This window comes from Prionailurus bengalensis, unplaced genomic scaffold (assembly GCF_016509475.1).
Source record: "Prionailurus bengalensis isolate Pbe53 unplaced genomic scaffold, Fcat_Pben_1.1_paternal_pri Un_scaffold_109, whole genome shotgun sequence".
Lineage (NCBI taxonomy): Eukaryota > Metazoa > Chordata > Mammalia > Carnivora > Felidae > Prionailurus > Prionailurus bengalensis.
The window spans coordinates 32246-53140 of NW_025091205.1; the positions used below are offsets into that span (position 1 = coordinate 32246).

Below are 20895 nucleotides of genomic sequence, written 5' to 3' on the forward strand. Positions count from 1 at the left end.
CTGCTACTCCCTGGGCTCTCTTCTGCACCCCACCTTTGTTCAGAGAGGCATCCCTGGGGTCCTGTTATTGCTTTGTGCAGCTGGGACAGATGAGAGGGACAGAAAGACAGAGAGGCCAGGAGAGGGACAGGGTGGACATAAGGAACCAGAGTTAGGGAGACGGCCTGGGTTTCAGTCAGGGTCAGGGATCCCCAAATGAGTAGAAAGATGGTTAGGAACTGCTTGCACCAGCTTCTCCAGACATCTCAATATCTGTGGAGAACTAACTCTGAAATCCCCACCCACTTCTATAAACACAAACCTCCACTAACTTTGATGGGCTTTTCCAGAATCCTAAGATCTAATCCCAACAAAAGTGCATATGAGTCATGAGAACTATCAGAAGAAACTGAAGGAGGTGGGGTGGGGGGTGGAAAGTAAAAGCCTGGAAAAAGTCCTAGGGAGAGGGCAACCCTGAGGGCAGGGTTCTGCTTCACATCTGCCTCCTTAAACTGGAGATGCTCAAATGCAAACATGGCTCTGTAAGCGTCTTCCCTGAGGCTTCTCTTTACCCATGGAGCAATCATTGGCCCATTCTACCTTGGACACTTGATCTTGGGACACTCTAGGTGAACCATCAAGGTCATCTGGCTGCTCCAGCCCCAGGCAATCCTTCTTGCTCTCCCTACTTCATAGAGTGAACTTTTCTCCAAGGAAAGGCAACTTATTTTTGTTGATGGAGAAGGCAAGTAGGGAAGAAAGAGAGCTAGGGGACGAGGACAGAAAGGGTAGAAAGGTGTAGGGAAGAGGAGATGTCCAGGGCTTTGGGAGGAAGTAGAGATGGGCTATTCTCTTTGCCCAAGCACCCACTCAGATAGCCTTCCTTTGCTCCTCCTTTCTCGTTATCAGTTTCTCCAGACTCCATGCTCACCAGCCCATAGTGAGCTTAATCAGTAAAATGACTCCAGATTTACCATAATCAGTAAATGGGCTCCAGAGTGGAGCAGAAGGAGGGTTTGGAACCTCATGGTCTGGCCTCTGAATGCCTTGGACTTGGGGCCAAATACAAGGTCCCTACCCACTGGTGTGGATAATATAAATGTAGATTATTAACTAACCTGATTGGCTTCTCTACAACCTCAAAACCCAGGGGAAACTAGACATAATTCTGTGTCATCTGTGCTTTGCTAAAGCAATCATAAATACCTGACACAGGTGTGTAAAAACTAAGGGTAACTCCCAGAATGATTTGCAGTCCCCACCATTTGGATCTCTGCTAAGTTGGGCTTCCCTACCGAGCCATTATGCTCAATGTGCACTGAAGATTTTGAGATCCGAACCTAGACATGTTCAGGCTTTCATTATTTTATTTTCAGCAACAGGGTAGGATGTATCCCATTAGTCCAGACATGCTTTTTTTTTTTTTTAAGTCTGTTGGATGATAATAAGATTACCTGTCCCCTTTTCCTTTTCTTCCTTTCCCAGAATCTCTCTGCATGAATCCCCCAACCCCCAAACCTGATTCAATGGATAGTACAGAGTCAGGAGCAGAGCCCTGAGGCCAGATTGCCTGGGTTCTAATTCAGGCTCCACCATTTACTTTTTGTGTGGCCTTAGATAAGTGAATTAAACTCTCTGTACCTGTGTGCTCATCTTGAAAACTGGAAAAGACACCAGTCATTTATTAAAAGGGTGAAATGTCTTAACATGTGCAAAGCACTATATAATTGTTAGTATTATTTTGGCTGTTGTTTTATTATTACCATCTTAAGCCTTTTTTCTGAGGCCTGTTTCTTCCCCCAGGCTTTTTCAGTGAAGGAAATTCACCATAGGAACTGACACTATCTGGTGCATTTAGACAGTGTGCAACTCTACGTATTGCATCATCCTTAATCATTTCCATCAGCTCTTTATCACTACCCTGGGCCCTGATAGTTCACCTTGACTTTCCTTAACCTGAAGCAAAAGAACTCTCTCTCTCTGCAATATAGTGCATGACAAAGTAAGGCATAGTCTTTACTCCCTTCTTTTTTTTTTTTTTTTAATATTTTTACTCCCTTCTTTAGTTAGAATCTTCAGTCTGTGGTTTGCCTGTAAGTTCCAGTCTAGTGACTGACCTTAAGAGCAAGTCTATAAGTAGTACATGACCTTGTGAAATGATCCAGTGACATTCTTTTATTTCCACATTGAGCATATAGACTCGGTGTCCTTTGAGTCAAAAAAAATTTCCCCAAAATTAAAAGCCACTATGCACCAACCATAATGTTCTAAATGAGAGAATCTGTCAATGTCAACTGTTGACAAGGATGTGAAAGAGCTGAGCACTGCTGTTGAAAAGAATAAATATGTTCAGCCAATTTGAAAATTGGCTTGTCCTTATCTTCCAAAGATAAAGATTCACCTTCCCTATACTTGTGGATTCCACTTTTAGGTATATAACAACAACAACAACAACAACAACAACAACAACAAAATATGTGAAACATCGATGTATTATTCAAAGCAGTTTTGGTTGTGATAGTCAAAAGATGGAAACAATCCCAAAATTTATTAGCAGTACAGTGGATAAACTGACTCATGTTCACATAATAGGATGCTACACAAGTAACAAAAATGGACAAAAGACAGCTACCCACAATTACACAGATGAATCTCACAAATAATATTGTCATGCACACAACACACAATGTATGATTCCATCTATATAAAGTTTTAAACAGAAAAAAGTAATCTGTTGCTAAAATTCAGATTAATGGTTATTTGGGGGCAGGAAGAAGAGCTCAGTGATTGAGGGGTGTGTGAGAAGGCTTTCTGTGGTGCTGGTAATGTTCTATTTCTTGACTTATGGGTTGTAAAAGAGGTGTGTTAATTTTTTGAAAATTAAGCTGTTACTGATGATCCGTGTGTTTTACACTTGAATTAGTAAAATATAAATGAATCTTTTATCACTTTTGGCACAAACTCCTTTTTCTTCTTTTGTTTTGTTTTATATATTTTTTTCTTTTTTGTTTTTGTTTACAAACTCACTTTAATAAACAAATAAATAGGGAATTCAAGCCATTATCCTATTTTTTTTTTTTGGTCAGAAATTTATTTCAGAGGACCCAAATTAATGATGGGGAAGCATCATCTTTCCAACAGGATTCCAATTAACAAATTCAGAATGAATGAGGGAAAAATCATCCTTTTATAGCCCCTAATGAAGTAATGAGTATAGGTAAAGATCATCAGTGGATATTTGACTATTAGTTGAAAGAGTGATGAGGGGACTTTATAGTGGTTGGATATAAGGTGGTCGCCACCTGAACCCACTAACCAATGTTAATGTCTCTACATGTGAAACCAGATGGATGTGATGGGTATACACAGTGCCACCCATGAAGGGATTTTTGTAATTTATTGAAATTTTAAGGGACATAAATTTTTGTTTACTATTTCTTTTATCCCCACATTTGCTAAACACAAATCAATGAAACAACTTACTTAGAGCTTAGGGAGTAATTAAATTTTTATTATTTTCTCACACACTGAACGATTATCTCCTTTTCATACCTTATGTATGCTGATTAGTTTTATGTCATCTTGACTAGGCTATAGCACCCAGTTTTTTAATAACATTAATCTAAGTGGTAATGTGAAGACATTTTGTACATGTTAGGATTGGGTTTGCACATATGGTTAACATCTGAAATCATTTGACTTTAAGTAAATTGAGGTTACCCTTGATAATGTGAGTGGGCCTATTCTACTCAGTTGAAGACCCTAAGAGCAAAAACTGAGGTTTCCGGAGAAGAAGAAATTCTGCCTCAGAACTACCACACCAACTCCTGTCGAATTTCCATTCTGATAACATATACAGGGTTCGTGCTTGCCACTCTCTACAATTGTATAAGCTAATTCCTTAATATTTATTAAGGCCTGAAATGATTATGGGGTTTCTGGAATTGGTTCTTCAATCTGATAAGATTTAAAGGCACTAATGACTTTATTTTAAGTAGTAAAAAGGGCACTTGACAATCCATGGCAATAGAGATACTCAGAATGTCACAACTAGATACTCTAATCAAATACTTATAAAAGGCAAAGTACATAGGTGACCATGTATTTGATATATTAGAACACTTTCATCAAACTAACAAACATAATAAGATTGACTGTTTGCTGCTAATTGTGTTAGACAAATTAAGGAAAGGAAAGGATGGGCTCAGGGATTCAACTTCCCAGCTCAAGGGCCACGTAAATCACCTGAAAATTTCTGTCTGCTCTGAAACAAAAATTCATCTTCTGTTGTCAGAGCTTAACTTTCCAAACACCAAACCTGCAGTCTCATCTCACAAGTGGATAAATTACAAATTGAATTCCCAAACTGATATTATGTCTGCTGTTAAAGTGAGGGCATTTATTGGAAAGGAGTGGGATCCTGAAAATTGGAATAGGAACATATGGGCAGATCCTGATAACTAGAGACATTGAACTCCCAAATTCTGCACAGTCTTCTTTAACAGTAGAATCAGTCCTTTGACCCCCATCTGAGGAAGTTAACCCTGCTTTGCCTATGGACACTGTAATGGCCTCCCCTGAGGTAGTCACCTTGTAAGACACTGCTGATTCCCCTCTCAGGACTGATTCCCACCCCTCGCTCATTTGCTTATAGACCTATAACTACACTCTAGTCCCAGCAGGCCCTGAAAGGTAAGATTGATAATGTAAACCATTAGGAGTGAGCTTCACCCCAAAAGCACTGCATGATTTTTCTAATTTATACAGACAGAAATCCAGGCAACATGTGGGGCGCCTGGGTGGCTCAGTCAGTCGGTTGAGTGTCTGACTTCAGCTCAGGTCATGATCTCATGACCTGTGAGTTCAAGCCCCGTGACCAGCTCTGTGCTAACAGCTCAGAGCCTGAAGCCTGCTTCAGATTCTGTGTCTCTATCTCTCTCCGCTTCTCTCTCTTTCTTTCTCTCTCTCTAAAATAAATAAACCTTTAAAAAATTAAAAAAAAAAGAAAGAGAGAGAGAAAGAAAGAAGAAAGAAATCCAGGCAATATGTGTGGGAATGAACATTAGGGGTCTGGAGTTATGGTAGAAGAAATGTAAAGTTGGGTGAGTCTATAGTTATTGACATGAGCCCACTAGAAGAGATTCTGGACTCAATATTGTAGCTTAAGGAGATAGACAAGGTTCTAACAGGTTGTATTTTGGTTGACTGAAACATGGACCAAAATGTGGCCTACACTAAAGAAATTTGAAATGCCCGAACTGCCTTTATATAATGTAGAGGAAGATACCCAAAGGCTTAGGGAAATTAGAATGTTAGAATACATTTGTCTTATAATACATGCTTATTCATGTTAAGAGGGTCCAGAGGACACATCTTTCACCATGAATGTGAGAAATCAGTTTGTGAGGGAAACCCCAGCTTCCTTGAAGAACTCTGTGGTCACTCTTCTCTGTAGGTCAGGAATTACCATGAGAAGTACTACCCTGAACTGCGACTCTTTTTTTTTTTAATGTTTATTTTTCAGAAAAAGAGACAAAGACAGAGCTCAAGTGGAGGAAGAGCAGAGAGAGAGAGAGACCCAGAATCTGAAGCAGGCTCCAGGCTCCGAGCTGTCAGCACAGAGCCCAATGTAGGGCTTGAACTCACAAACCTCAAGATCATGACCTGAGCCAAAGTCAGATGCTTAACCAACTGAGCCAGCCAGGGGCCCCTGAACTGGGACTCCTAAAGGCAATGAAGATCATTGTAACCTGGGGTGGCAGGGTCCAAGAGAAGGCACTTAATCACCAAATGCAGGGTTGCCATAATGGACAGCATACTTAAAGCATTAATCACAATAGTCTGACTGGCAGTGGCTAGTTGACCATGGATGATGTCCCTAAAATTTAAACAAATGGGCAATCTACTCAATCCTTATTTGATCTATATAAGCAGAAGTGTTCTAGATCTAGTGAGCAGAGTTCTAAATGGAATCACCCAAACAGAGAGCCTCCTCAGTCAATTCCCAGACTTGAGCCAGTTTATAGACCCAAGACCCTATGAACAAAATGGGGACTGGATCCACTTTATGAATGACACTGGTATATTGCAAAAAAATTATACTGTTAATCTTTGTCCCAGCTTTCCTTAAAGGAACCTATGGCATATTACTAGGGTGTCTATGCACTGGGGACAAGGAAATAATCAGATATTTGAGGGAAGACTAGACACTGGCTCTGAGCTGATACTAACTCCAGGAGACCCAAAACTGCACTGTGGGCTACCGGTCACAGTCTGGAGGTTAGGTGATGAATGAAGTTTTAGCTCAGGTCAATCTCACAGCAGGCCTTGTGAGTCTTGAACTTAGTCACTTCCCCCAGCTCTGAAATACATAATCTGAATAGACCTACTCAGCAAGTGGAAGAACCCTCACATTGGTTCCTTGACCTGTGGAGTCGGGGATATTGTGGTAGGAAAGGCTAAGTGGAAGCCACTAGAAAGGCCTTTACCTAGGAAAAGAGTTAACCAAAAGCAATAGTGCATTCCTGGAGGGAATAAAGAGATTAGTGTCACCATCAAAGACATACGGATGCAGAGGTAGTGTTTCTCACAACATCCCCTTTCAACTTGCCTATTTGGTATATGCAAAAAACAGATAAGTCTTGATGAATGGCAGTGGAGTATCATAAGTTTAATCAGAAGGGTGACCCCAATGAGGTGCTGTGCCAGATGTGGTTTCCTTGAGAAAATTAACATATTTCCTGTTACCTGGAGTGCAGCTATCAATCTGGCAAAAGCTTTTTTCTTCCATACTTGTTGATAAAGAATACAAGAAGCAGTTTGATTTCAACTAGCAAGACCAGCAATATACCTGCCCTGTCCTACTTCAGGGGTATATTAACTCTCCAGCCTTATGTCATAATTTAGTTTGCAGAAATCTTGATCACCTTTCCCTACGACAAGACATTCAATGGTACATTGCATTCATGACATTTTGCTTATTGGATCTAGTGATCAAGAAGTAGCAACTGTTACAGACTTGTTGGTAGGACATTTGTGTGTTAGAGGGTGGGAAATAAATCTGGTAAGTTCAGGAGCCTTCCACCTAAATGAAATTTGTAGTGGGTCCAGTGTTCTGGGGCATGTTAACATACCTTTTCTAATGTGAAAGGTAAGTAGTTACATCTGACCCCTCCTACAGCCGCAAAAGAGGCATAATGCCTTGTCCGCTTCGGATTTGGGGGTCAGCATATGCCTCATTTATGTGTGGTACTCTAGCTCATTTACTGAGTGATCTGAAAAACCGTTAGTTTTGAGCAGGGCCAAGAACAAGAGAACTACAGGTACAGGCTGGTTACAAGCTGCTTTGCCACTTGGACTATATAATCTTGCAGGTCCACGCATGCTTGAATTGTGACAGATATAGCTACTCTTTGGAGCCTTTGGCAGAGACCCCTATGTGTGAATAACAGTGTGCACACAGGATTTAGGGGCAAAGTTCTGCCATCAATTGAGAATAACTTGTCCCCCATCTGAATTGCCCATCATGAACTGGGTTTGTACAACTCACCAAACCATAAAGTTGGTTGTATATAGCAGCACTCCATCACCAAATATAATGGTATTGGGCTCAACCAGGCTCTGAAGACATGTGTAAATTATGTGAGGAAATGGATCAAATGTCCACTGCCCCAATTCCTTCTACATTTTTACCTAATCTCTCCCAGCCTGGATTTATTAATTCACTGCACATGGTTGCCTAAGGAAGAGAAAAGTCAGGCTTGGTTTATAGATAGCTCTGCATAGTACACAGGCACTACAAAACTGAATAGCAGCATGACAGCCCCTTTCAAGGTCATCTCCTAAGGACAGTTGTGAGGGAAAATCTTCCCAGTAATGCAGCTGGTTGTACATTTTGTTTGGAAGGAGAGATTACCAGAGGTGTGATTGTATACCAATTCATAGGCTATGGCCAGTGCTTTGACTGGATGGACTTGAAAGGAACATGACTGAAAAGTTGGTGGCAAGAAGAACTGGGCAATAGGTGTGTGGACAGAATTCTCTGGGGACAAAAATGTAAAGATATTTATGTCCCATGCAAATGCCCATCAAAAGGTGACCTCAGAAAGGGATGATTTTAATAAAGTGGATAAGATGACTCATCCTATGGAAACCTGTCAGCCTCTTTGCTTAATGGGCTCATGAACAAAGTGGCCATGATGACAGGGGTGGAGATTATACATAGGCTCAGCAACATAGATTTCTCCCCACTAATCTCAACCTAGCTACAGCCACTGATGAGTTCCCAATTTGCCAACAGCAGAGACCATCATTGAGTCCCTGATATGACAATATTCTCTGGGGTAATTATCCAGATACCTGTGGCACGTTAATTACATTAGACTTGCTTCCATTATGGAACATGCAACATTTTGCTCTAACTAGAATAGACATTTTCTCTGGATATGTACTTGCCTTTGCCAATGATTCTGCCAAACAACATCTATGGACTACAGAATGCAACACCTACTATTATGGTATTCCACACAGCACTGCTCCTGATCAAGCAACTCATTTCCAGAAAATAAAGTATGGCAAGGTGTTCATGGGCATTCAATTCATTGGTTTTACCATGTTCTTCATTATTCTGAAGGAGCTGGCTTGATAGAATGGAGAATGACCTTTTGAAGACTCAGAATGCCATCTAGGTGCTAATCCCTTGCAGATTTGGGGCAATGTTTTCCAGGAGGCTCTAAACAGAGTCCAATATATGCTGCCATTTCTCTCATAGCCAGGATTTACAGGTTCAAAAATCAAGGATGTGGAAATGGAAGTGACACCACTCACTATTTAGGGATCCACTAGCAACATTTTTGCTCCCTATCCACATGACCTTATGCTATGTGGCTTAGAGGTATCAGTTCCAAAGAGAGGAATGCTTTCACTAGAAGACACAGCAATGATTCCATTGAAATGGAATCTAAGACTACCACGCACCCACTTTGGCTCGTCATGCCTCTAAACACTCAAAGACAGTAATTACTGTACTGACTGGAGTGATTGATCATGATTATCAAGGGCAATTGAGCTGCTACTACACAGTGATGCTAAGAAAGAGTATGTCTAAAATAGAGAAGATAACTTAGGGCATCACTTAGTACTATCATGACCTCTAATTAAAGTCAATGGAAAACTATTCAGGCAGGACTATTAATGACCCAGACCTTTCAGGGATAAAGATTTGGGAGATACATCTATATCTATATCATCTATATCTATATCAATGTTTATCAATATTTATATATAAAATATATAATATAAATATATTTCTATAAGATAAATATATATACTATTCAGTTTTTCTTTTTTTAATATGAAATTTAGGGGCGCCTGGGTGGCACAGTCGGTTAAGCATCCGACTTCAGCCAGGTCACGATCTCGCGGTCCGGGAGTTCGAGCCCCGCGTCGGGCTCTGGGCTGATGGCTCAGAGCCTGGAGCCTGTTTCCGATTCTGTGTCTCCCTCTCTCTCTGCCCCTTCCCCGTTCATGCTCTGTCTCTCTCTGTCCCAAAAATAAATAAAAACGTTGAAAAAAAAATTAAAAAAAAAATATGAAATTTATTGTCAAATTGGTTTCCATACAACACCCAGTGCTCATCCCAAAAGGTGCCCTTCTCAATGCCCATCACCCACTTTCCCCTCCCTCCCATCCCCCATCAACCCTCAATTTATTCTGTTTTAATTTTTTTTTTTTTTTTTTTGGGACAGAGAGAGACAGAGCATGAACGGGGGAGGGGCAGAGAGAGAGGGACACACAGAATCGGAAACAGGCTCCAGGCTCCGAGCCATCAGCCCAGAGCCCGACGCGGGGCTCGAACTCCCGGACCGCGAGATCGTGACCTGGCTGAAGTCGGACGCTTAACCGACTGCGCCACCCAGGCGCCCCACTGTTTTAAAGAGTCTCTTATGGTTTGCTTCCTTCCCTTTCTAACTTTTTTTTTCCTTCCCCTCCCCCATGGTCTTCTGTTAAGTTTCTCAGGATCCACATAAGAGTGAAAACATATGGTATCTGTCTTTCTCTGTATGACTTATTTCACTCAGCATAATACTCTCCAGTTCCATCCACGTTGCTACAAAAGGCCATATTTCATTCTTTCTCATTGCCAAGTAGTATTCCATTGTGTATATAAACCACAATTTCTTTACCATTCATCAGTTGATGGACATTTAGGCTCTTTCCATAATTTGGCTATTGTTGAAAGTGCTGCTATAAACATTGGGGTACAAGTGCCCCTATGCATCAGCACTCCTGTATCCCTTGGGTAAATTCCTAACAGTGTTATTGCTGGGTCATAGGGTAGATCTATTTTTAATTTTTTGAGGAACCTCCACACTGTTTTCCAGAGTGGATGCACCAGTTTGCATTCCCACCAACAGTGCAAAAGGGTTCCCATTTCTCCACATCCTCTCCAGCATCTATAGTCTTCTGATTTGTTCATTTTAGCCACTCTGACTGCCATGAGGTGAAATCTCAGTATGGTTTTGATTTGTATTTCCCTGATACTATTCAGTTTTTCGAGGTAACTTGACTGATACATTGATATTTCTGGTATTCGGGTTCATCTACATATCAAGCTCTGAATTATTATATTGCAATACAAAGGGAAGAATCTTGCTCAGGACATCAGTAAGATTGTAGACTAGGCCCTATTCCTCCACAAAAATGTTTGAAACAATAAGTAGAGACTGACAAAAATAACTATATAGGAATTCTGGAAATTGCTCAAAGAGGTATAGCCACCAAGCAAACATCCAGTCAAGAAAAGTAACATTCAAAATGGTAGGAAATGTTGTGACATTTTACTCATCTTTGTCCAACTCCCACTCCAGGATGGCATGGGGCATTTGGGACAAAGAGCTCAATTCCCACTTTCTTTCTGCAGGCTGGAAGGAACAAAGTAGAACCTACTTTCAACATTCTAACCTCTTGGCTACCCAGGGAAGGGATTGTTCTCTGTTTCATCTGACTCAGAACTCACATAGGGAAACCTAGTATAATATATATCTCATGCTGGGAACATCTGCAGAAGGTAATGATAAGTGCTAAAACCTGTGAAAGCTATAGGTGAAATGCAGACCCATGGATGCCTGGGACAAGAGATTATAGGCAGAGGAACACAATAGAACATCAATGGCTCAGGTTTCTTTCTTTTTTTTTTTTTTAATCAGGTTTATTTTAACAAATCAAAGCACACCTAGTTAAAGGTCCAAAAACTCCCCACTGCAAGCAAGGAAGAACACTACGGAGAACTAACCTGAAGGAAAAAGCAGCCAAACACAAGAGCACCCAGCATACACCAGAAACACTTCCTGAAGCACCAGCCTCTGGACAGTGTAATACCCCTTCTTAATATAGCATTACTCTCAGGAGCAGGAAACATAACAAGCTTTCATAACACACAAAAGACAGAAACCTATACAAAATGCTGAGATGGAGGAATTGTCCCCAAAAGAAACATCAAAAAGAAATCACAACTATGGATTTACTCAAAACAGATACAAGCAATATATCTGAACAAGAATTTAGAACAACAATCATAAGAATACTAGCTGGGCTTGAAAGAAGCATAGAAGGCACCAGAGAAGCCCTTGCCTCAGAGACAAAAGACCTAACAACTAGCCAGGCCAAAATAAGAAAAAATGCTATAACTGAAATGCAAAACTGACTGTATATAATCACAACAAGGATGGAAGAAACAGAAAATGAATAGGTGACATAGAAGATAAAATTATGGTGGCCCCTGGGTATCTCAGCATCTAACTCTTGTTTTTAGCTCAGGTCATGATCTCAGCATCATGAGATGGAGTCCCGTGTAGGCCTCTGCACTGGTGCATGCAGCCTGTTTATGATTCTGTCTCTCTCCCTCTCTCTCTCTGCCCCAACCCCACTCATGCTATCTCTCCCTCTCTTAAAAAAATGGAAAATAATGAAACTGAAAAGAAGAGGGGAAGGAAACTGTTAGATCTCAAATGTATATTTAAGGAACTCACCGACTCCTTAAAGCACAATAATATCGATATCATAGGGGTTCCAGAAGAAAAGTGGGGGAAAGGACAGAAGGTTTATTTGAACAAATTATAGCTGAGAATTTCACTAATCTGGGGAATGAAACAGGCATTCAAGGACAAGAGGCACAGAGAACCCCTTCAAAATCAACAAAAACAGGTCAACACCAAGACATATAGAAGTAAAACTTGCACAATACAAAGAAAACGAGAATTCTGAAAGCAGGTAGGGACAAAAGGTCCTTAACCTAAAAGGGTAGACACATAAGATTAGCAGCAGACCACTAACTTGGCAGATAGAAGGGAAATGATATATTCAATGTGCTAAATGGGGAAAATATGCAGCCAAGAATATTTTATCCAGCAAGGCTATCATTCAGAATAGAAGGAGAGATAGTTTCTAAGACAAGCAAAAATTAAAGGAGTTCATGAACACTAAACCAGCTCTGCAAGAAATATTAAAGGGGACTCTTTGAGAAGAAAAGAGAGACCAAAAGCAACAAAGACTATAAAGGAACAGAGACAATCTACAGGAACAACAACTTTACAGGTAATACAATGGCACCAAATCCATATCCATCACTGATTACTCTGAATGTAACTGGACTAAATGCTCCAATCAAAAGACATAGGATATCAGAATGGATTTTTAAAAAGATCCATATATATGTTGCCTACAAGAGAGTCATTTTAGACCTAAAGACACCTGCAGATTGAAAGTGAGGAGATGATGACCCATCTATCATACTAATGGATGCCAAAAGAAAGCCAGAGTAGCCATACTGATATCAGACAAACTAGATTTTAAACCAAAGACTGTAACAAGAGGTGAAGAAGGGCATTATATCATAATTAAGGGTCTATCCAACAAGAAGATCTAACAATTTCCAGGTACCTGGGAGACTGAGTCGGTTGAGTGTCTGACTTTGGCTGAGGTCATGATATCACAGTTTGTGGGTTCAAGCTCCACATCAAGCTCTGTGCTTATAGCCCGGAGCCCAGAGCCTGGAGCCTGCTTCAAATTCTGTGTCTCCCTCTCTCTCTGCCCCTCCCTGCTCACATTCTGTCTCTCTCTCTCTCTCTCTCTCTCTCTCTCTAAAATAAACATTAAAAAAATTTTTTTTGAGATCTAGCGATTGCAAATATTTATGCCCCTAATGTGAAAACAGCCAAATATATAAATCAATTAATAACAAATTTAAATGTTTATTTTATTTTAAGATAAAGAGAGAGAGAAAGCACAAGCGAGGGGGAAGAAGCAGAGAGAGAGGAGAGAGATAGAATCCCAAGCAGGCTCCACGCCATCAGGATGGAACCCAATGCAGGGTTTGATCTCACAAACCATGAGATCATAACCTGAGCCGAAATCAAGAGTCAGACACTCAACTGACTGAGCCACCCAGGCACCCTCAATTAATAAAAATCTTAAAGAAGCCCACTAATAGTAATATAATAATAGTAGGGGACTTTCACACCCCACTTGTAGCAATGGACAGATAACCTAAACAGAAGATCAACAAGGAAAAAATGGGTTTATAACAGCACTATCAACAATAGCCAAAGTATGGAAAGAGCCTAAATGTCCATCAGTGGATGAAGGGATAAAGAAGACATGGTATATATATACAATGGAGTATTACTTGGCAATCAAAAAGAATGAAATATTGCCATTTGCAACTGGGTGGATGGAACTAGAGGGTATTATGCTAAGCAAAATTAGTCAGTCAGGGAAAGACAAATATCATATGATTTCACTCATATGAGAATTTTAAGACACAGAATAGATGAACATAAGGGAAGGGAAGCAAAAATATAAAAACAAAGAGGGAGACAAAACATAAAAGAACAAATAGAGGGTTACTGGAAGGATTGTGGGGGGGGGATGGGCTAAATGGGTAAGGGGCATTAAGGAATATACTCTTGAAAACATTGTTGCACTATATGCTAACTCACTTGCATGTAAATTAAAAAAATAAATAAAAAAAAAAAGAAACAAAAACACAGTGAGATATCATACCTGTCAGAATGGCTCAAATAAAAAAGACAGGAAATAACAAGTGTTGGTGAGGATGTGGGGAAAAAGGAACCCTTGTACACTGTTGGTGGGAATGTAAGCTGGTACAACCATTGTGGAAAAATTAAAAATAGGAATATCATATGATCCAATAATTCCACTACTGGGTATTTACCTGAAAAAGCAAAAACGCTAATTCAAAGGGATACATGCACTCCTATATTTATTGTAGCATTATTTACAATAGCTAAGTTATGGAAACAGCCTAAGTGTCCATCAATGGATGAATGAATAAGGAAGATGTGGAGTATATATGCAGTGGAATATTACTTAGCCATAAAATTGTGAAATCTTGCCATTTTGGCAACATGGATGGACTTATGTTAAGTGAAATAAGTCAGGCAGAAAAAGAAAAATACCATATGATTTCACTTACCTGTGAAATCTAAAAAACAGAACAAATGAAGAAACACAAACAAAAGTAGAAACAGACTCATAGAGAACAAATTGATGGTTGTCAGGGGGAGGTAAGTGGGGGAAGGGCAAAATGGGTGAAGGGGAACTGTGAGGTACAGGCTTTTATTTAAGTCACAGGGGTGAAAGCTACAGCATAGAGAATATAGTCAGTGGTATGGTTATAGCATTGTATGATAACAGATGGTAGCTATACATTGTGGTGAGCATAGCATCACGTAGAGTTGTCAAATCACTATGTTGTACACATGAAACTAATGTTACAGTGTGTGTCAACTATACTGCAATTAAAAAAGACCACATTACTGAAAATGGAACCTCATTAACTTCTTAATAATAACTAGTATTTGGGGCGCCTGGGTGGCTCAGTCAGTTAAGTGTCCGACTTTGGCTCAGGTCATGATCTCGCAGTTTGTGAATTTGAGCCCCACATCAGGCTCTGTGCTGACGACTCAGAGCACGGAGCCTGCTTCAGATTCTGTGTCTCTCCATCCCTCGGCCCCTCCCCTGCTCATGCTCTGTGCCTCTCTGTCTCTCAATAATAAATAAACGTTAAAAAAAATTTTTAAATAATGATAATAACTAGTATTTACCTGACCAGGACAGGTGCTAGGAAGCAAGTCCATCTAAACTAAAGCTATTTGTAGTCTGTGAGCCAACGCTAGTCTATACCAGTCTACAATGTTTTGTTACCAGCCCACCATGAGAACTGGAGAGTGAGAGTAAACTGGAAAGCTCTACAAAGGTTTCCTTATAAGCAAAATATAAGGATTTATATTATTCCCTTGAGTCTACTAAACAATTTGCTGATCAGCTATTTGTAGACCACATTTGAATAGAACTATCTTTAAACTAAGAAACTAGATTTAAAAAAAAAAAAAAAGCTTTTTGGAGGTGTTACATAAAAACTGATAAATGTTAGGGGCACCCGGGTGGCTCAGTTGGTTGAGTGTACCACTTCGGCTCAAGTCATGGTATCATGGCTCATGAGTTTGAGCCCCTCCTCGGGCTCACTGCTGTCAGTTGCAGAGCCCACTTCAGATACCCTGTCCCACTTCTATCTCTGCCCCTCCCCCGTTTGTGCACGCTCTCTCTCTCTCTCTCTCTTTCAAAAATAAATAAACAACAACAAAAAAAACTGGATAAATGTTAGGGATCCTTTCCTTAGAAATATATCCAAGTATGAGGAAGTATAAAAAATTAATATAAAATGTCAGTGCACAGACTGGATCTTTAAAATCTAGTAAGAACAAACACAGGGAAAAGACATTTTGAGTAGTCACTTCACTGGCCTACAATGCCACTCCACTTATTTGTAAGTATAAACTGGTGTAGACAAGAGCTGGATCCTATAACAGACTATCAGGTTGTCATTCCCACCAAAACCACCTCCATGACCACCACCAAAGTTTCCAGAACCACTTCGATCTCCTTGCTGGATGAAGTACCAGCCATCTCTTGCTTAGATAGAGCTTTCCTGGGGCGCCTGGGTGGCGCAGTCGGTTAAGCGTCCGACTTCAGCCAGGTCACGATCTCACGGTCTGTGAGTTCGAGCCCCGCGTCGGGCTCTGGGCTGATGGCTCAGAGCCTGGAGCCTGTTTCCGATTCTGTGTCTCCCTCTCTCTCTGACCCTCCCCCGTTCATGATCTGTCTCTCTCTGTCCCCAAAATAAATAAACGTTGAAAAAAAAAATTAAAAAAAAAAAAAGATAGAGCTTTCCTTACTTCACAGTTGTGACCATTCGCAGTATGGTGTTGTAGACAGTCTTGTCTACTGAGTCATGGTCATCAAACGTTACAAAAGCAAAGTCTCTCTTTTTGCCACTGCCTCGGTCAGTCATGATTTCAATCACTTCAATTTTCCCATACTGTTCAAAATAATCTCTTACATGATGTCCTTCAGTATCTTCTTTAATGCCACTGACAAAAGTCTTTTTCACAGTTAAGTGAGCACCAGGTCTTTGAGAATCTTCTCTGGAGACAGCCCTCTTTGGTTCTACAACTCTTACATCCAACTTGTGTGGTCTTGCATTCATGGCTGCATCCACCTTCTCCACAGTGGCATATGTGACAAACCCAAAGCCTCAGGAGCTCTTGGTGTTTGGATCTCTCATAACCACACAGTCTATAAGTGTTCCCCATTGCTCAAAATAAGAGCAGGAATGGGCACAATCCTTTAAGGAAACAAAGGAAAAAAAATCAAAAATTCAAAGATGGGGGCTGAGGGCCTAACCCAAGCCTGACCTTAGGCTGACCTGGCCACATAAACTATCTCTGTCCTGGACACAGCACAGGCCTGGGTGATGTCCCAGTCCCTGTCATCACAGATCCTGGTGGGACAAAGTTCCACTGAAGAGACAAGGACAAAGGAGCAGAGAAAATGACTCTGCTTAGGAGTGACCATGTCAAAGCCCAAAATGCACTGAGCACCAACTGGTCACAGTCCCATCCATGCTGGTGCCTCACAGCCTCTCCTGTAACCACATGCAACAGACGAAGCACAGCAAACATGTGTATTCTGGAAGGTTCTCAGTGCTTCCATTTATTTCTTTTCTCAAATGTAAGGAATCATCTCTTTTAAATAACCCATCAAGCAACCCCCCCATGATAAGAATGTGGAAAAAAAAACCAAATTTATATTCAGATTCCTATTTTCAATATAAAAAATGTTGCAACTCAGTGCAATGTGAAGTTAAGACAGAGATAGAGACATCTAGTCCTGCCTCTGCTAGAACAAGAAAGTAGATTAGAAAGGGGCAAAGGTCAATGTGGGGAGGTGTCGTGGTGGGCAGCGTGTTGGGCCAGTCTCTCCACCTCCTCTCATTATGCTAAGTCACATTCAGACACACTTTGCAGAAAGAAAGTGCAGTCAGAGATTCCTGAAGTCACAATGGGGAGTGGGATTGAGAACTAACCTTGTATTACTTAGTCCCCCACAAGGTGGCTGGCTCACACTGTGAAAGAAAATAATCATGAACAAATTCAAGTCAGTCGCTTTAAGTGGTGACATTATGAGCAGCCCACCATATGCTCAAAATGTCCCACTCAAAGAATCCCCATAACCCAGTCGTGCCCCCTCTGCTCAACCCCACACTTCAGGTCTCCCAGGGCCTTACCTTTAGGAGTTGTGAGAGACACATCAGAGCCCTGGGCACCGTCATCACCTGGGGTAGAACAAACAGGACATGATCAGAGCCATGGGAAATGAGACTAAAGGAGGAGCTATGGTGGGGGGTGAGCTCCCCATGGGGTCCTGTCTACACTATCCCAGGGTTTCTGGGATCACCCCCTTCATACTTACATGCAGCATGAGAGTAGCTCAGTCCTTTTCCTCCTGTGGGAAGAAGACATCATGACAGAGGCCAGGGAGAAAGCTATGATGTCCTAAAGGAATCTCCCTAGTCCTGGATCCCAGGAAAGTTTCCAGAACTCTTAACCATACCCAAGGCAGGATCAGAAAACATAAGAAAAGTACATGTATGTGGACCAGACCAACTGCACTTCTGGAGTCTGTCCTCAGCAGGGGAATTCCCTTCTGTCCTATGACTGTTGGGAATCAGGTCCCCATCATCAGATTCATTAGGGTGAAAATTTGCCCTTCACTTTCACATGTGATTTACTAAAAGTGTGAGTGTCATCAGTCAGCTCCAGAAGGAGCAAGCACATGCATGTGGATGGTACTTCTTATTAACAAAGCAGGACAATATGCCACCTGGACTTGAAACCCTTCAGTGGAGTCAGAAAACTCAGATCCTCCCACCTCTTCCCTACCTGGGCTCTTCTTCCTCCAGATCTCAATGCCAGACCACAGCTCCAAGGAGAACCAGACCAGCAATGATGCCCATGATGGGGATGGAGGGCTGAGAAGTGACTTTGGGGAGGGGAAGGAAGGTGAGGGCCCTGACCCCAGGAATCAGCCCCCACCCTGCTGGAGTTCTCCACAAGAGCTCCTGATTCCTCTGAGAAGAGGGTCTATGTCCAGGTCTCCCCCCTTATCCTGTCTCAGCATGAGGGGCTTAGGCAGTTCCACCATGCTGCCTGTGGCACATGTATCTCTGCTCCTCTCCAGAAGGCACCACCATAGCTGCCCCCTTCTGGAAGGTCCCATCCCCCAAAAGTCTGGTGTCCACAAGTGCCGTGTCCAGGTGTGGTCCTCCCTGTCATGCTGCCAGGTCAGAGTAATCTCTGCAGGGTAGCCCAAGGCCCAGAACCTCAGGGTCACCTCATGTCAGAGGGGGTGGTAGGTCATGTGTGTCTTTGGGGAATCTGAGAAAAAGGCTCAGAAAATTAAAAAAAAATTGCTTTGGTCATAGGTCACACCAGCAGCATTCATGTGACTATCCTGAGAATGGATGTGGCAACTGAAGTGGGGGAAGGGAGCACAAAACCCAGATGCCAGCCTGGACACAGGGACCTGAGATCATTTCTTATTCCTTGAAAAGTTCTAGGATGAAGACAAGACAGGACAGACTAGGAGGCTATAGCTCTCTGAGGGAAGAAAAGGATTTCTGCTTCTGACCTGGGTGGAAGCAGAGTGACTCAGAAAAGTTCAAACACATAGTACATGGGGCAGAGAACAAGGCCTGAGAGAGAAAGTCCCCCACAATTCTTAAAGCTGCTAACAGAGAACCAGAGGGTATTGCTAGTTGGTTATTGCAGGGATGGATGGTTTCTTCCTCCATCCCTGGGGGACTGGATCCCTTCATTGTTTCTGAGAGAAGAGCTGGACCTCTAGGCTAGTTAGTCACTCTTCTGGCAGAGGATCTGAACAGCCAAGGCTTAATCCCTCGACTCCTGACCTATGGTATTCGGGCATCTATTCCATTTTCCTCCCCTCTTCCAGGGAGCACAGCCCTAGTCTCTGGAGAGATCGCAGAAGTGCTGAGGTGACCCTCCCAACTGCGCGCTGCAACCTCTCCTTCCCTTTCTCCAGGTACGTACGGAGCCTATACCACGCATGCACTTGACCTCCAGGTAGTTCCTCTGATGCTCCGCCACACTGGCCGCCTGCCACTTGTGGCAGGTGACCTGTGTGTGTCCGCCACGGTTCAGGAACACAGGTCCTCATTCAGGCACAGTTGTAGGCAAACTGCCAATGTCTACTGAGCAGGGGTCCATAAGAACCCACGAACCCACCGGGCAACCATAGGTCACCTGGAAGGTGAGACCCAGACCATGCCCCCAAAGTCAGCCCTGCACATAGTCCCACTCCCTTGAAGCACCCCCCCTGCCTGCCTGCCTCAATGATGGGGGGTGGTGATTGGTCACAACCAGTTTCCAATTCAACAGTGGAGGAATCCCTGCGGGGTCTCCCTGGGTGGAGGGTCAGGGTTGGATTCTGAGGCCTCCAGAGGAAGCTCCAAACCAGAGTCTAGAGAAGACGCTGTCCTGCCCATGGGAGATAGGGAGACTCGTGACCTGCGATCCACTCAGCTTCGTTCACTGGCCTCGCTCTGGTTGTGGTGATTTTAGTTAGCCCCTTGGTGTAGAAATGTGTCTAAGAATATTGCAATCAGACTCATAAAGCTCCTAAGTTGTTGCACTTTATATATATATATATATATATATATATATATATATATATATATATATATAATTTGTGTCTCCTTTATGGTTGTTTTTTTTTTAAGTTTTAATTTAGGGGCACCTGTGTGTAGCTCACTCAGTTAAGCATCCAACTTCAGCTCAGGTCATTATCTTGTAGCTTGTGAGTTCAAGCCCCACGTTGGCTAAGTGCTGACAGCTCAGCACCTGGAGCCTGCTTTGGATTCTGTGTCTTTCTCTTTCTCTCCCCATCTCACACTCTGTCTCTCTCTCTCTCTCTCTCAAAAATAAATAAATATTAAAAAAATTTTTTTAAGTTTTAAATTCTACTTAGTTAATATACTGTGTAATATTAGTTTCAAGTGTACAATACAGTGATTCAACAATTCTATACATCACTCTGTGCTCATCACAAGTGTAATTCTTAATCCCCACGAACTATTTCACCCATCCCTCCACCGGCTTCCCCTCTGGTAACCATCAGTCTGTTCTGTATAGTTAACAGTCTATTTCTTTGTTTCTCTCTCTCTCCCTTTTTCTCTTTGTTAATTGATTTCACTCATATGTGAAATTTAAAAAACAAAACAAAGAAGCAAAGGGGGAATAAAATAGAGGATTCATAGTTGTGTTTTTATTTTTTATTAGATTTTTAAAAATGTTTTATTTATTTTTGAGACAGAGAGACAGAGACAGAGACAGAGGTGCAAGCAGCGGAGGGGCAGAGAGAGAGGGAGACACAGAATCCGAAGCAGGCTCCAGGTTCTGAGGTGTCAGCACAGAGCCTGACTCAGGGCTAGAACTCATGAACCTCAAGATCATGACCTGAGCTGAAGTCAGATGC

General features: G+C 41.9%; 1 long non-coding RNA gene across 1 annotated transcript; it reads right to left on the reverse strand.

Moving 5' to 3' along the window:
* Positions 1–16331: 16331 nt before the first annotated feature.
* On the reverse strand, positions 16332–19987 carry LOC122478608. Its single transcript, XR_006296115.1, has 4 exons — positions 17812–19987; positions 17627–17674; positions 17426–17464; positions 16332–16684 (listed from the first exon to the last, which is right to left on the reverse strand). It is a non-coding gene; the product is annotated as an uncharacterized LOC122478608 (long non-coding RNA).
* Positions 19988–20895: the final 908 nt, after the last annotated feature.